The sequence below is a fragment of the Balaenoptera musculus genome, chromosome 21, assembly GCF_009873245.2.
Source record: "Balaenoptera musculus isolate JJ_BM4_2016_0621 chromosome 21, mBalMus1.pri.v3, whole genome shotgun sequence".
Classification (NCBI taxonomy): Eukaryota; Metazoa; Chordata; class Mammalia; order Artiodactyla; family Balaenopteridae; genus Balaenoptera; species Balaenoptera musculus.
In genome coordinates this window covers 31,953,699-31,968,978 of record NC_045805.1, presented here as the reverse complement: position 1 = coordinate 31,968,978, position 15,280 = coordinate 31,953,699, and the positions used below count along the sequence as shown (strand labels likewise).

General features: G+C 35.5%; 1 protein-coding gene across 1 annotated transcript in view; it reads left to right on the top strand.

Annotated features, from left to right (window-relative positions):
- Positions 1–15,280, top strand: part of ADAM32 (ADAM metallopeptidase domain 32) — a 176,573-nt gene that overhangs the window by 128,504 nt on the left and 32,789 nt on the right. The window lies entirely within an intron of this gene.

Here is a 15,280-nt window from a genome sequence, read left to right as displayed (position 1 = left end):
TGTATCTGTATTTATCTGGGATATCGCTCTGTAGTTTTCTTGTATGTTCTTATGGGGCTTTGGTATCTGGGTAAAGCTGGCCTCGTAGGATGGTATTGGAAGTGTTCCATTTTCTTCAGTTTTTTGGAAGAGTTTGAGAAGGATTGGCATTAATTCTTTAAATGTTTGGTATAGTTCACCAGGAAAATCATCTGACTTGGGCTTTTTTGTATTGAGAGGTTTTTGATTACTGATTCATTCTCCTTACTACTAATTAGTCTGTTCTGATTTTCTATTTCTTCAAGATTTAGTCTTGGTCAGTTGTATGTTTTTGGGATTTTATTCCTTTTTTTCTAGGTTATCTAATTTGTTGGTGTGTAATTGTTCGTAATAGTCTATAACAATCCTTTGTGTTTTTTTTAATGTATACATTTCCATATATTGGTAAGTTCACCAACTGTTATTAATTTCCAGTTTCATACCATTGTTTTTGGAAAAGATATTTTCTATGACTTCAATCTTCTTAAATTTACTAAGACTTGTTTTATGCTGTATCGTAAGATTTACCCTGGAGAATGTTCCATGTGTGCTTGAGAAGAATGTGTGTTAAGCTGTGGTTGAGTGGAATATTCTGTATGTCTGTTAGGTTTTTGTTTATGGTTACCATGAGACTTACATAAAACATCTTATATATGTAACAGTTTATTTTATGCTGTTAATAATTTAACTTTGATCGCAAGCAAAACTGTACTCCTTTTCTCACCTCCTTTTATGTTTTTTATGTCACAATTTACATATTTTTGCAGTCTGTATTCATTAAGAAATTACTGTAGGTATTGCTATTTTTAACACTTCTGTCCTTTAACCTTATGCTAGAGTTATATATACTATAGTTAATATGCCACCATATCACAGTTTTAGAGTATTATGAATTTGACCATATCGTTGGCCTTTAGCACTGTGTTGTATAGTTTTGTTTTCATGTTACTGATTAGCTCCTTTCATTTCAGCCTGATGAACTCCTTTCAGCATTTCTTGTAAGGCAGGTTTAGTGGCAATCAATTCCCTTAGGTTTTATGTATTAGAGAAAGTCTTTATCTTACCATAATTTCTGAAGGACAACTTTGCTGGGTAAAATGTTCTTGCTTGGCAGTTTCTTTCTTCCAGAACTTCAAATATATCATCCTGTTCTTTGCTGGCCTGCAAGGTCTCTGCTGAGAAATCTGCTAATAGCCTATGGGTGTTCTGTTTTATGAGACAAAATTTTTCTCCTGCTGCTTAAAAATTCTCTTTGTCTTGATTTTAAATAGTTTTGTTATAGTGTGCCTTGGAGAAGCTCATTTTGGGATGAAATTTTGGGGTACTCTATGAACTTCATGAACTTGAATATACAAATCTCTCCACAGATTTGAGATGTTCTCAGCCATTATTTCCTTTTCATAAATTGAGGTATAGTTAATTTACAATATTGTATTAGTTTCAAGTGCACAGCAAAGTGATTCAGTGATACATATATATTCTTTTACAGATTCTTTTCCATTATAGGTTATTACAAGGTATTGAATATAGTTCCCTGTGCTATACAGTAGATTCTTGTCGTTTACCTGTTTTACATATAGTAGTGTATATTTGTTAATCCCCAAATCCTACTTCATCTCCCCCTTCTCACTATTCCCGTTGGTAACCATAAGTTTGCTTTCTATGTCTTTGAGTCTATTTCTTTTTGTAAATAAGTTCATTTGTATCCTTTTTTTAGATTCCACATATAAGTGATATCATGTGATATTTGTCTTGTCTGATTTACTTCACTTAATATGATAATCTCTAGGTCCACCCAGCTATTGGTTGCTGCCAATAGCATTATTTCATTTTTTATGGCTGAGGAATATTCCAGTGTGTGTGTGTGTGTGTATTTGTGTGTGTGTGTATTTGTGTGTGTGTGTATTTGTGTGTGTGTGTATATGTCACATCTTCTTTATCCATTCATCTGTTGATGGACATTTAGGGGTTGCTTCCATGTCTTGGCTATTATAAATAGTGCTGCTGTGAACATTAGGGTGCATATGAACATTAGGATGTATTTTGAATTATGGTTTTCTCCAGATATATGCCCAGGGGTGGGACTGCAGGATCATATGGTCACTCTATTTTTACTTTTGTATGGAGCCTCCATACTGTTCTCCGTAGTGGCTACACCAATTTACATTCCTACCAAGAGTGTAGGAGGGTTCTCTTTTCTCCACACCCTCTCCAGCATTTGTTATTTGAAGACTTTTTAATGATGACCATTCTGACTGGTGTGAGGTGATACCCCATTGCACTTTTGATTTGCATTTCTCTAATATTTAGCGATGTTGAGCAGCCTTTCATGTGGCTGTTGGCCAACTGTATGTCTTCTTTGGAGAAATGTCTATTTAGGACTTCTGCCCATTTTTTAATTGGGTTGTTTTCTTTTTTTAATATTAAGGTGTATGAGCTGTTTGTGTATTTTGGAAATTAAGCCCTTGTCTGTGGCGTCATTTGCAAACATTTTCTCCCATTATGTTGGTTGTCTTTTCATTTTGTTTATGGTTTCCTTTGCTGTGCAAAAGCTTTTAAGTTTAATTAGGCCCCATTTGTTTATTTTTGTTTTTATTTCCATTACTCTAGGAGATGGATCTGAAAAGACATTGTTTTGATTTATGTCAAAGAGTGTTGCGCCTATGTTTTCCTCTAGGAGTTTCATAGTATCTGGTCTTACATTTAGGTCTTTAATCCATTTTGAGTATATTTTTGTATATGGTGTTAGAGAATGTTCTAATTTTATTCTTTTACATGTAGCTGTCAAGTTTTTCAATAAGCACCACTTATTGAAGAGACTGTGTTTTCTCTTGCCTCCTTTGTTGTAGATTAATTGACCATAGATGAGTGAGTTTATTTCTGAGCTCTCTATCCTGTTCCAGTGATCTATATTTCTGTTTTTGTGCCAGTACCATACTATTTTGATTACTGTAGCTTTGTAGTATAGTCTGAAGCCAGGGAGCTGGATTCCTCCATCTGCGTTCTTCTTTCTCAAGATTGTTGAGGCTGTTCTGGGTCTTTTGTGTTTCCATACAAATTTTTAAAAAATTTCTTCTAGTTCTTTGAAAAATGCCATTGGTATTTTGATGGGGATTGCATTGAATCTGTAGATTGCCTTAGGTAGAATGGTCATTTTAACAGTATTGATTCTTCCAATCCAAGAACATGGTATATCATTCCATCTCTTTGTGTCATCTTCAGTTTTGTTCACCAGCATCTTATAGTTTTCTGAGTACAGGTCTTTTGCCTCCTTAGGTAGGTTTATTCCTAGGTTCTTTTTTTTTTGATGTGATGGGAAATGGGATTGATTCCTTAATTTCTCTTTCTGATAGTTTGTTGTTAGTATATATACATGCAACAGATTTCTGTATATTATTTTTGTATCCAGCAACTTTATCAAATTCATTGATGAACTCTAGGAGTTTGTTGGTAGTCTCTTTAGGATTTTCTATGTGTCATATCATGTCATCTGCAAACAGTGTGACAGTTTTACTTCTTTTCCAATTTGGATTCCTTTTATTTCTTTTTCTTGTCTGATTGCTGTGGCTAAGACTTCCAAAACTATGTTGAATATAAGTGGTGAGAGTGGGCATCCTTGTCTTATTTCTGATCTTAGATGGAATGCTTTCAGCTTTTCACTGTTGAGTATGATGTTAGCTGTGTGTTTGTCATACGTGGCCTTTATTATGTTGAGGTGTGTTCCATCTGTGCCCACTTTCTGAAGAGTTTTTTTATCATAAATGGATGTTCAGTTTTATTAAAAGCTTTTTCTGCATCTATTGAGATGATCATATGGTTTTTATTTTTCAACTTGTTAATATAGTGTATCACATTGATTGAATTGCGGATATTGAAAAATCCTTGCATCCCTGGGCTAAATCCCACTTGATCATAGTGTATGATCCTTTTAATGCATTTCTGGAGTCAGTTTGCTAGTATTTTGTTAAGGATTTTTACATCTATGTTTGTCTTGGCAGATGATCCATAATTAGTGCTTGATTATTAATCTGTCTTCATTTTTAGATGGTTCTTGTTCTTACATCTACTAGATATCTCATTACTAAATTCCATCAATAATCAGTGCCTATTTTTGCTCAGTGCTCCCAAGCTAACTTCTGAATTTTATGTCCATTGCTGTAATTCCAGTGCATAGATTAATACCTGGCACAATATAGTTGATCAATAATTGAATAAATGAACAATGAAAGGATCTTTTACCACTGTACTTTGCTTTTGCAAGCAGCTCGTATGTCTGTCTCCAAAGCGAGGATTTGAATGTTATATTAGTTAGCGATCTTTTTTCCACATTAATAGACTGCCTGAAGAAAAGGGATTAAATATTAGGGATTTATTTTGCATGTGTATTAAAAAAAGACGAGATGCTTGTAGAATTTGATCATTGACTTCCATCATTGTCAAGTTTCTGGACTTGATGACTTCCCCATCATTCTCTTGACTTTCCCCTTTGTGATGACCTGGTAGGTTCTTTGTTCAAAGATAGGGAAAGGGGGCTTATATAGTTCTACTTATCTCTTTTACAAGAAAGAACAATCTTTTCCAGAAGTCCTTAGCATAACTTCCCTCAGGACCACTGGCCATGATTGGGCCACATGCCCAGGATCTGGCTGCAAAGGAGGTTTAGAAAGGTAATATCTGGCATTTTTCAGTCTTTATGATGGGAGCTGGTTTCTTATAGCAAGAAGTAGAGTGTAAGAATACTTTAGATCAAGACATGAGTTATGAAAAATATTTATTGTAAAACAAACAAAAAAATAGTGCAAGCATGATGGTAAAGGGAATCTGATTCTCAGCTTTGTGTCAAGGAGTCATGACGGAATTGTGGAGACTGTGGCAACCTGGAGAAAGTACATCATATTTAAGGAAGGCAGATGAATCTCAGTTCTCCCCAAATTATGAAACCTGAGCTGCCCATCATGAAAACAATGCTATGTGAAATACCAAGATGTGCAAAGCATCAAAGAGGAAGATCTAAGTAAGTTGTATGAGCAGGTGGCTAAAAGTCCTAAGCCATCTGCTAATCCTTTCTCAATGCATTTCTATGGCTTTATGGGAAGTTTACTGTAACTAGTTGCTGGAGGAAGAAGAAATTAAGGCCTGGTGCAGATGAGTCTGCTCAGTATTTGACACCACTTGGAAGTGGATTCCCTCTGCATGATTATAACCTCTCTCAGAGGTGTTTTTGAAAAATGATGTAGGAAAATTCTCTTATTGTGTAGAATTCTAGCAGTGTATGTGGTTTTCTACTTTGCCCGAAAGAGGAATTCAGAGGCAGTATTGATATTTGACGGTGGCTAATCATGTGCAATTAATTAGGACTTGAAAAAATAATATTAAAAAATTGATGACAAGAAGTTCTGGAGAAGATGTATGTGGTTGTGCCTGTCAGAGCATGGAATGTGAAGATATTTGTGTTGCATGTAAAGTTCAACACAGGACATGCCACATAGAGGAGGCTATGTATAATCAGATAAATAACATTATCTGTCCTGTGAATGCTAGCATTTTTCTCCAGGTACCCTAGTACTTTCATAGCGAACCCATGTACAAAAAGTTTATGGCTGCAGGGATGGAGACAATGTGTGGGTTCAAAAATAGAATTTCCCTCAGCAAGATGATCTGATTACTTTTGTTGCTTGGTTAACAACCATGGGCTAAGTCAACAGCAATGGGCCAAAATTCAGATTCTGATATAGCACAATGCTATGACAGACTGGCCAGCCACTGTGCCAACTTGATGACATTAGATCTCTCCCAACGTATAAAGGGCAGCATATAACATATACATTTCCTCTCACTGGAATAGAGACATAATGCGGATATGGATTTACCTTTGAGATATCATATTTCTACTAGCAGCATTAACCATGAACTTTTAAAAATTGGGATATAATTGTATAAAGTGAACTTCATAGATCTGAAGTGTATATTTTGATGTAATCCTCACTTCAGTTAAAGAGTAGAAAATTTTCATCAGCTCAGTAAGTTCCTTTCTATCTCTTTTCAGTCAGTTTCTTTACGGCAATAACGGTTATCTTTCCTATTATCATATGTTAATTTTACCTGTTCTTGAACTTCATATAAATGAAGTATTTCATCGTATGAATATTCTACAAATAGTTTTTATATTCTCATATTTATGGACATTTGGATTGTTTCTAGTTTTTTTTTCTATTATGAATAGAGGTGTTATGAGGCTTCATATATAAGTCTTTTTGTAAATATATGTTTTTGTTTCTCCTGAGTAAAGATTTTGGAGTGGAACTGCTGTTTTAAGAGTAGCTGTATGCTTAATTTTATGAGAAACCTGCTCACGGTTTTCTAAAGTCATTATACTACTTCTTATCTCTATCAGCAACATGAGAACTTCAGTTGCTCCATGTTCTTGGTGACATTTGATGTTGTGAATCTTTTTAATTTTAGTCATTGTATTGGTTGTAAAATGGTAGTTGATTCTGGCTTTAATTTGCATTTCTATCATGATTGATATCAAAGATGTTGAGCACATTATTTGGTGCTTATTGACTACATATATGATATGTGGAATATATATATTTTCCGTTTGTAGTGTTTGTTCACATCTTTGCCCATTTTTAATTGGGTTTTTGCCTTTTTATTATTTATGTGTGTAATTTATACATTCTATATTCAAATGCATTTTAAGATATAAGTATTGTATTTTTTTCCCAATATGCAGTTTCCCGTGTACATTTTTAATGGTGATTTTTGATAAGAAAACTTTAATTTTGAAGAAGTTTAGTTCATCAGATTTTTTCTATAGTTTTTCTAAGAAGTATTTGCCTACTCCAAAGTCATCCACTTATTTTCCTGTTTTTCTCTGAGGTTTTGATTTAACTTTTATTTTTTAATTTTAATTAATTAATTTATTTAACTTTTCAAAAATTTTTATTGGAGTGTAGTTGATTTACAGTGTTCTGTTAGTTTCACATGTACTGCAGAGTGAATCTGTTATACGTATCTGTATATCTACTCTTTTTTAGATTCTTTTCCCATATGTGCTATTCAGTAGGTCCTTATTAGTTACCTACTTTATATATAGTAGTGTGTATATGTCTATCCCAATCTTCCAGTTTATCCCCCCCCCTGCCCCTTACACCCTGGAAACCATAAGTTTATTTTCTACATCTGTAACTCTATTTCTGTTTTGTAGGTAAGTTCATTTATAACCTCTTCTTAGATTCCATATATAAGTGATATCATATGACATTTGTTTTTCTGTGTCTGACCCACTTCACTCAGTATGACAGTCTCTAGCTCCATCCTTGTTGCTGGAAATGACATTATTTTGTTCTTTTTTATGGCTGAGTAATATTCCATTGTATATATGTACCACATCTTCTTTATCCATTCCTCTGTTGATGGACATTTAGGTTGCTTCCATGTCCTGGCTATTGTGAATAGTGTGCTGCAGTGAACATTGGGGTGCATGTATCTTTTTGAATTTTGGTTTTCTCCAGATATATGCCCAGGACTGGTATTGCTGGATCATATGGTAGCTCTATTTTCAGTTTTTTAAGGAACCTCCATACTGTTCTCCATAGTGGCTGTACCAGTTTTCATTCCCACCAACAGTGTAGGAGGGTTCCCTTTTCTCCAAACCCTCTCCAGCACTTATTGTTTGTAGATTTTTGATGATGGCCATTTTGACCTGTGTGTGGTGATACCTCATTGTAGTTTTGATTTGTATATCTATAATAATTACTGATATTGAGCATCTTTTCATGTGCTTTTTAACCATCTGTATGTCTTCTTTGGAGAAATGTCTATTTAGATCTTCCACCCATTTTTTGATTGGGTTTTTTTTTTTTCTGATATTGAGCTGCCTGAGGTGTTTGTATGTTTTAGAGATTAATCCCTTGTTGGTGGCTTCATGTGCAAATATTTTCTCCCATTCTGAGGGTTGTCTTTTACTTTTGTTTATCATTTCCTTTGCTGTGTAAAAGCTTTTAAGTTTAATTAGGTCCCATTTGTTTATTTTTGTTTTTATTTCCATTACTCTAGGAGGTGGATTGAAAAAGATCTTGCTGCGATTTATGTCAGAGAGTGTTCTCCCTATGTTTTCCTCAAAAGTTTTATAGTATCCAGCCTTACATTTAGGTCTTTAATCCATTTTGAATTTATATTTGTGTATGGTGTTAGGGAGTGTTCTAATTTCATTCTTTTACATGTAGCTGTCCAGCTTTCCCAGCACGACTTATTGAAGAGACTGTCTTTTCTCCACTGTATATTCTTGCCTCGTTTGTTGTAGATTAGGTGAGCATAAGTGTGTGGATTTATTTCTGGACTTTCTATCTGTTCTATTGATCTATATTTCTGTTCTTGTACCAGTACCACACTGTTTTGATGACTGTAGCTTTGTAGTATAGTCTGAAGTCAGGGAGCCTGATTCCTCCAGCTTTGTTTTTCTTTCTCAAGATTGCTTTGGACATTCAGGGTCTTTCCTGTTTCCATACAAATTGTAAAATGTTTTGCTCTAATTCTGTGAAAAATGCCATCGGTAATTTGATAGGGATTGCATTGAACCTGTAACTTGCTTTGGGTAGTATAGTCATTTTCACAATATTGATTCTTCCAATCCAAGAACATGGTATATCTCTCCATCTGTTTGTGTCATCTTCTATTTCTTTCATCAGTATCTTATAGTTTTTGGAGTACAGATCTCTTGCCTCCTTAGGTAGGTTTATACCTAGGCAATTTGTTCTTTTTGATGCGTTAGTATATGGGATTGTTTTCTTGATATCTCTTTCTGATCTTTCATTGTTAGTGTATAGGTGTGCAACAGATTTCTTTACATTAGTTTTGTATCCTGCAACTTTACCTAATTCATTGATGAGCTCTAGTAGTTTTCTGGTAACATCTTTAGGGTTTTCTATGTATACTATCATGTCATCTGCAAACAGTGGCAGTTTTACTTCTTTTCCAAGTTGTGTTCCTTTTACTTCTTTTCCTTCTCTGATTGCTGTGGCTAGGGCTTCCAAAACTATGTGGAATAAAAGTGGCGAGAGTGGACATCCTTGACTTGTTCCTGATCTTACAGGAAATGCTTTCTGCTTTTCACCATGGAGGATGATGTTTGCTGTGGGTTTGTCATATATGATCTTTATTATGTTGAGGTAGGTCCCCTCTCTCCCCACATTCTGGAGAGTTTTTTTTTTAAATCATAAATCAGTGTTGAATTTTGTCAAAAGTTCTTTCTGCATCTATTGAGATGATCATATGGTTTTTATTCTTCAATTTGTTGATGTGGTGTATCACACTGATTGATCTGCGGATATTGAAAAATCCTTTCATCCCTAGGGTAAATTCCACTTGATCATGGTGTATGATCCTTTTAATGTGGTGTTGGATTCTGTTTGCTAGTATTTTGTTGAGGATTTTTGTGTCTATGTTCATCAGTGATATGGGTCTGTAATTTTCTTTTTTTGTGATATCTTTGTCTGGTTTTGGTATCAGGATGATAGTGGCCTCTTAGAATGAGCTTGGCTGTGTTCCTTCCTATGCAATTTTTTGGAAGAGTTTCAGAAGGGTACGTGTTAACTCTTCTCTAAATGTTTGATAGAATTTGCCTGTGAAGTCATCTGGTCCTTGCCTTTTTTTTGTTGGAAGATTTTTTTTTTTCCAACAAAATATTTCACATATTTATTACTGAGCTACACAGTGAGCAGTGGTGAGGAAAGATCAAGAAAAGAGGAGAGAGCCATTCCATTTTTCCCATCAAACACAGGCAGCTGTTCCAGACACTAGTGATGTTCTGATACAGTAAGACGCAATTGACCTTGATGGCATAAATGTGTGACACTTCACGTGAGGTTCCTTATAGACCCAGCTTAGTTCTTCTCCAATGTCTTCTCTTGGAGTTGTATCTGATTTTATTACCAGTTTTTATTCAAATCCATTGGGGAATGGGATGATTCTGCTTTTGTTTTTGGCCAGGAATCACTTGATCCTGAAAGTCTTGTGAGAAGACATGGCGAGGAGCAAATTCAACCACACATAGGATGGCAGACAAGAGAAAAGAGAAGGAAGTGAGTGGAAGGACGTATTTAGAAGGCCTGTTGGAAGATTTTTAATCACAGTTTCAATTTCAGTACTTGTGGTTAGTCTGTTCATATTTTTTATTTCTTCCTGGTTCAATCTTGGAAGGTTGTATCTTTCTAAGAATTTGTCCATTTCTTCTAGGTTGTCCATTTTATTGGGGTATGGTTAGTTGCTTGTAGTAGTCTCTTATGATCCTTTGTATTCTGTGGTGTCCATTATGACTTCTCCTTTTTCATTTTATTGACTTGAGTCCTCTCCCCTTTTTCTTTATGAGTCTGGCTAAAGGCTTATCAATTTTGCTTATCTTTTCAGAACCAGCTTTCAGTTTCATTGGTCTTTGCTATTGGTTTTTTTGGTCTCTATTTCATTTATTTCTGCTCTGATCTTTATGATTTCTTTCCTTCTACTAACTTTGGGTTTTGTTTGTTCTTCTTTCTCTAGTTGCTTCAGGTGTAAGGTTAGGTTGTTTATTTGAGATTTTTCTTGTTTCTTGAGGTGAGATTGTATTGCTGTAAACTTCCTTCTTAGAACTGCTTTTGCTGCATTCCATAGGTTTTGGATGGTCGTGTTTTTGTTGTTATTTGTCTCTAGGTATTTTTAGATTTCCTCTTTGATTTCTTCAGTGATCCATTGATTACTTAGTAACATATTGTTTAGCCTCCATGTGTTTGTGGTTTTTATAGTTTCTTTTCCTGTATTTAATTTCTAATCTCATAGCATTGTGGTCAGGAAGCATACTTGATATGATTTCAATTTTCTTAAATTTACCAAGGCTTGATTTGTGACTCAAGATCTGATCTATCCTGGAGAATGTTCTGTGTGCACTTGAGAAGAAAATGTATACTGCTGCTTTCAGATGGAATGTCCTGTAAATATCAATTAATCTCTCTGATCTAATGTTTCATTTAAGGCTTGTGTTTTCTTATTAATATTCTGTCTGGATGATCTGTCCTTTGGTGTAAGTGCGATGTTAAAGTCCCCCATAATTATTGTGTTACTATTGATTTTCCCTTTTATGGCTTAACATTTGCCTTATATATTGAGCTGCATGTTAGGTGCATCTATATTCACAACTGTTACATCTTCTTCAATTGATCCCTTGATCATTATGTAGTGTCCTTCCTTGTCTCTTGTAACAGTCTTTATTTTAAAGTCTATTTTGTCTGATATGAGTACTGCTACTCCAGCTTTCTTCTTATTTCCATTTGCCCCTCACTTTCAGTCTGTATGTGTCCCTAGGTCTGAAATGGCTCTCTTGTGGACAGTGTGTATATGGGTCTTGTTTTTGTATTTATTCAGCCAGTCTGTGTCTTTTGGTTGTAGCATTTAATTCATTTACATTTAAGGTAATTATCAATATGTATGTTTTTATTGCCATTTTCTTAATTGTTTTGTGTTTGTTTTTGTAGGTCTTTTTTCTTCCCTTCATCTTTTGTTCTCTTCTCTCTTCTCCTTAGAGTTTTCCCTCTAAGGACTCAAAATTATCATAAATAAAGCTCCAGAGTTTTGGGCAGCTATGTTTTTGACCATGTGGAAAAAAATGGGCCTCAATGAGACAGAAAAATGAAGCTGGAGTATAAACATAAATGAAAACAAGAGGTAGAGAGATAAGCTTTACTTACATTTCTTCCTTGAGTTCCAACATAATAAATATTTCATTTAATCTGTCTCTTGTTATTCTCATAATTAGTGATGAATTTCCTGGACTTCTTTGAAAATAGTTATTTCTCCATTATTTCAGTTGGTGTTACAGTAATAACCTATAGTTTATTGGAGATGGAAAAGAATTATATAGCTCAAGTGGCTTCAGATTGTATAAGTAAGTTTATGCTTATTTATCTTAAAGATCTCTTAGGACTGTTTTAGGAGCCATGAGGAAAAAATTTCAACTCTTACTTCTTATCATGAATTTGTGGAAATTTTTAATTGGTTCTATCTACAAGTTATTTGAAAAATGTAGAATTGATATTGCCTCTTTCAATAAAAAATATTTAGAAGGCCACAAAACAGAAACTAATGAAATTAGTGAGGTGACATTGGAAACATAATTTGGGAGAGATCACTAAGGAGTTTGTTTCAAATGTTAATCTTTAAAAATCTCTATTGCTTCAAATAGAGTAGGTATAATTCCTATTGGAGGTTTTGATTTTGGTTGTCAAACTCCATAAGAAAGGCAGATAGATCATGGAATGTGTTCCCCAAGGTGCTGATTTTTTTCATTCATTCAATAAATATTTATTTATCACCTTAGTTGGGTAAGGCATTCTTCTAGGACTGGAAACCCAGTGATGGAAAAGACAAAAAAAAAAAGATTCCTATTCTTATGGAGGTTATATTACAGTGAAGGGTTCAGGCATAAACAGTAAAAAATTAGTAAATAAATAAATAAATGTAATCATGTCCATTAGTGGTGAATGTTATGATAACAACAACAACAACAAAAAATCCCCCAAACAAAGCAACAACAAACAGAGTGATAGGAAAAAGACTGATGATGAAGGTGAGGCTGTTCAGACAGGGTGTTCAGAGATGGTTTCTGTGTGGAAGTGAAATTTGAGTAGAAACTTTAATATTAAGAAGAAGTCAGCCAAAAGATGATCTTAGGAAAGAGCATTTTGGGCAGAGAAATGCAGCAAATGTTATGGTTCTGAGTTAGGAATGAATTTGGTGAGTTCAAGGATGAAAAGAAGGGCAGTGTGGCTGAAAGGTAGTGAACCAGGCTGAGTAAGGACCATGGCAAGAAAATTGGATTTTATTTGTAATGTAACGGGAAACCACTAGAGATATTTAAGTAAGAGCCTGATGTATTTTCATTTTTTAAAAAGATCACTCTGACTAACGATATGGGGAATGTACTATGGAGAGTGGAAGTGGGGAGTCGTTTAGAAGCTATGGTAGCATATTAGAAGAGAACTGATGATAGCACAGGCTAGAGTGGTGGCTGTGCAGAAAATGAGAAGTGGTCATGCTCAGGCTGTATTTAGGGGCAGTGTCCGTAATACTTGGATTAGACGGTGGAGGCAGGTAGTGAGGGGGGAAAAAAGAAATCAAGAATTCTTCCTAAGTTTTGGCCTGAACATTGGTTGACTAATGGTTCTATAAAGAAGCCTAGGGTGTAGAACAGAATTTGGTTTTAGGATATGTTAAGTTGCAAATGCCTATTAGTCATGAGATGAGGTGAGAAAGATGTCAGGTTATGAAAGGTAAAACTTTAGCTAACATTTCAGTGGCTCCCTTTATTACAGTTGAGATGGGGTGGCCTTCTAGTCCATCTAACTGGAAACGTAAACTAGTCGTCTCTAATAGTGGTCAAGGGAGTATAACCTCAAACTCCCTACTCTGCAGTGCTATTTATGAGTCTTGCCTAAATTACTTGCAATAGTTTTCCAGCACCCACATTTACCGACCTAGTACCAGCCATGCACATCTGTCTATGAAAGTCCATCTACTATTTTGTGGTACTTCATAGCATTTGATAATAGGTTAGAAGGAATCTAAATACACTATTTGGACTATGGAAGGGCAAATTCTCTTACTTTGTAGACTTGGTCAGTATACTGGATTTAAGGAAATATTTGACATGTGATTTCACATTTTCAAAGTGTTGCCCTTTTGGTGTTTCCATATCACCTTGGAAAACCCAGACTGAGCTGAGAGAAAGTCTCTAACACTAATGAGAGAGGGTATTCAAGGGAGAAATTAAATACAGGGCTCATTGGTACCTTTAGAAGCACTATTTGAATGAGTAAAAATTGGCCTGGATGAAGAGCATTCCTAACCTGGTATTCTCAGATTCAACTGAGCTAATAAACATTGTGAATACTCAGAAATACCATTACCTGTCCTCACGGTATGTATACAAGCACCTTTGATGGACCAATGTTTAAAAATGGTGGAAAGAGATAGAATTAGGAGAAGGTAAAAAATTAAAGGGAATGGCGGGGAAAATGTAAATCATAGAAAGAGCTGGTAAATAGGAGAAACCTTAATCTCAAAAGAAAATGGAGAAGGATTAGATGGGAATTAAGAGTGACTAAATATGGGACTTCCCTGGTGGCGCAGTGGTTGAAAATCCGCCTGCCAATGCAGGGGACACAGGTTCGAGCCCTGGTCCAGGAAGATCCCACGTGCCGTGCAGCAACTAAGCCCATGCGCCACAACTACTGAGCCTCCGCGCTACTGCCTGCGAGCCTAGAGCCCGTGCTCTGCAACAAGAGAAGCCACCGCAATGAGAAGCCTGCGCACCACGGTGAAGAGTAGCCCCCGCTCGCCACAACTAGAGAAAGCCCATGTACAGCAACGAAGACCCAACGCAACCAAAAATAAATAAATAAATTAATTAAAAATGAGTGACTAAATAAACATCATCTTAATTAAGTTTCATAACAATCCACTGAGGTAGATATTATTACCTACTTTTATATTTTATAGATGGGCAGTTAGACTTAGCAAGGTTCATTTTGGAGAAGGTAACTGTGCTAGGTGGAATTCTAAGATGGCCCCCAATATTCTTCTGGTGTACATTTCTTGGATAATCCCCTCTCTGAGATGGGGGAGAACCAGTGAATATATGATGGAATATCATTCCTATGATTAGATTATATAGTAAATATGAAGGAATTTTAAAGATATAATTAAGGTCCATAATTAGTCAACTTTGAATTAATTAAAAGGGAGATCATTCTGAGTGGGGCCTCACCTAATAATGTGAGCCTTTAGAAGATGGAAGATGTCAGAAGATTCTCTTGCTGGCTTGGCAGAAATAAGCTGCCATTGTTGTGAGAGGGCCATGTGACTAGGACCTGAGGGGCCAAGAGCAACCCCTGGCAGATAGTAAGACAGTGGAGAAATGGGTGCAAAAAAATGAATTCTTCCAATGACCAGTGAGATTGGAAGAGGACTCCAGCCTCAAATGAGACTGTAACCCCAGCCAAGAACTTTATTTCAGCCTAGTGAAACCCTGCACAGAGAACCTGCTTGTGCTTTGCCAGGCTCCTGACTTACAGAAACTGTGACGTGGGTGTTGTTTTAAGGTGCCAATATATTGGTAATTTCTTACACAATGATTATAAAACTAATATAGTAATGAAGGAAAAATAGGTAAATTTATAGTTTGGCAATTTTGGTCCCTTCACTTCAGACTTTCTGAAGATACGAGGTTTCT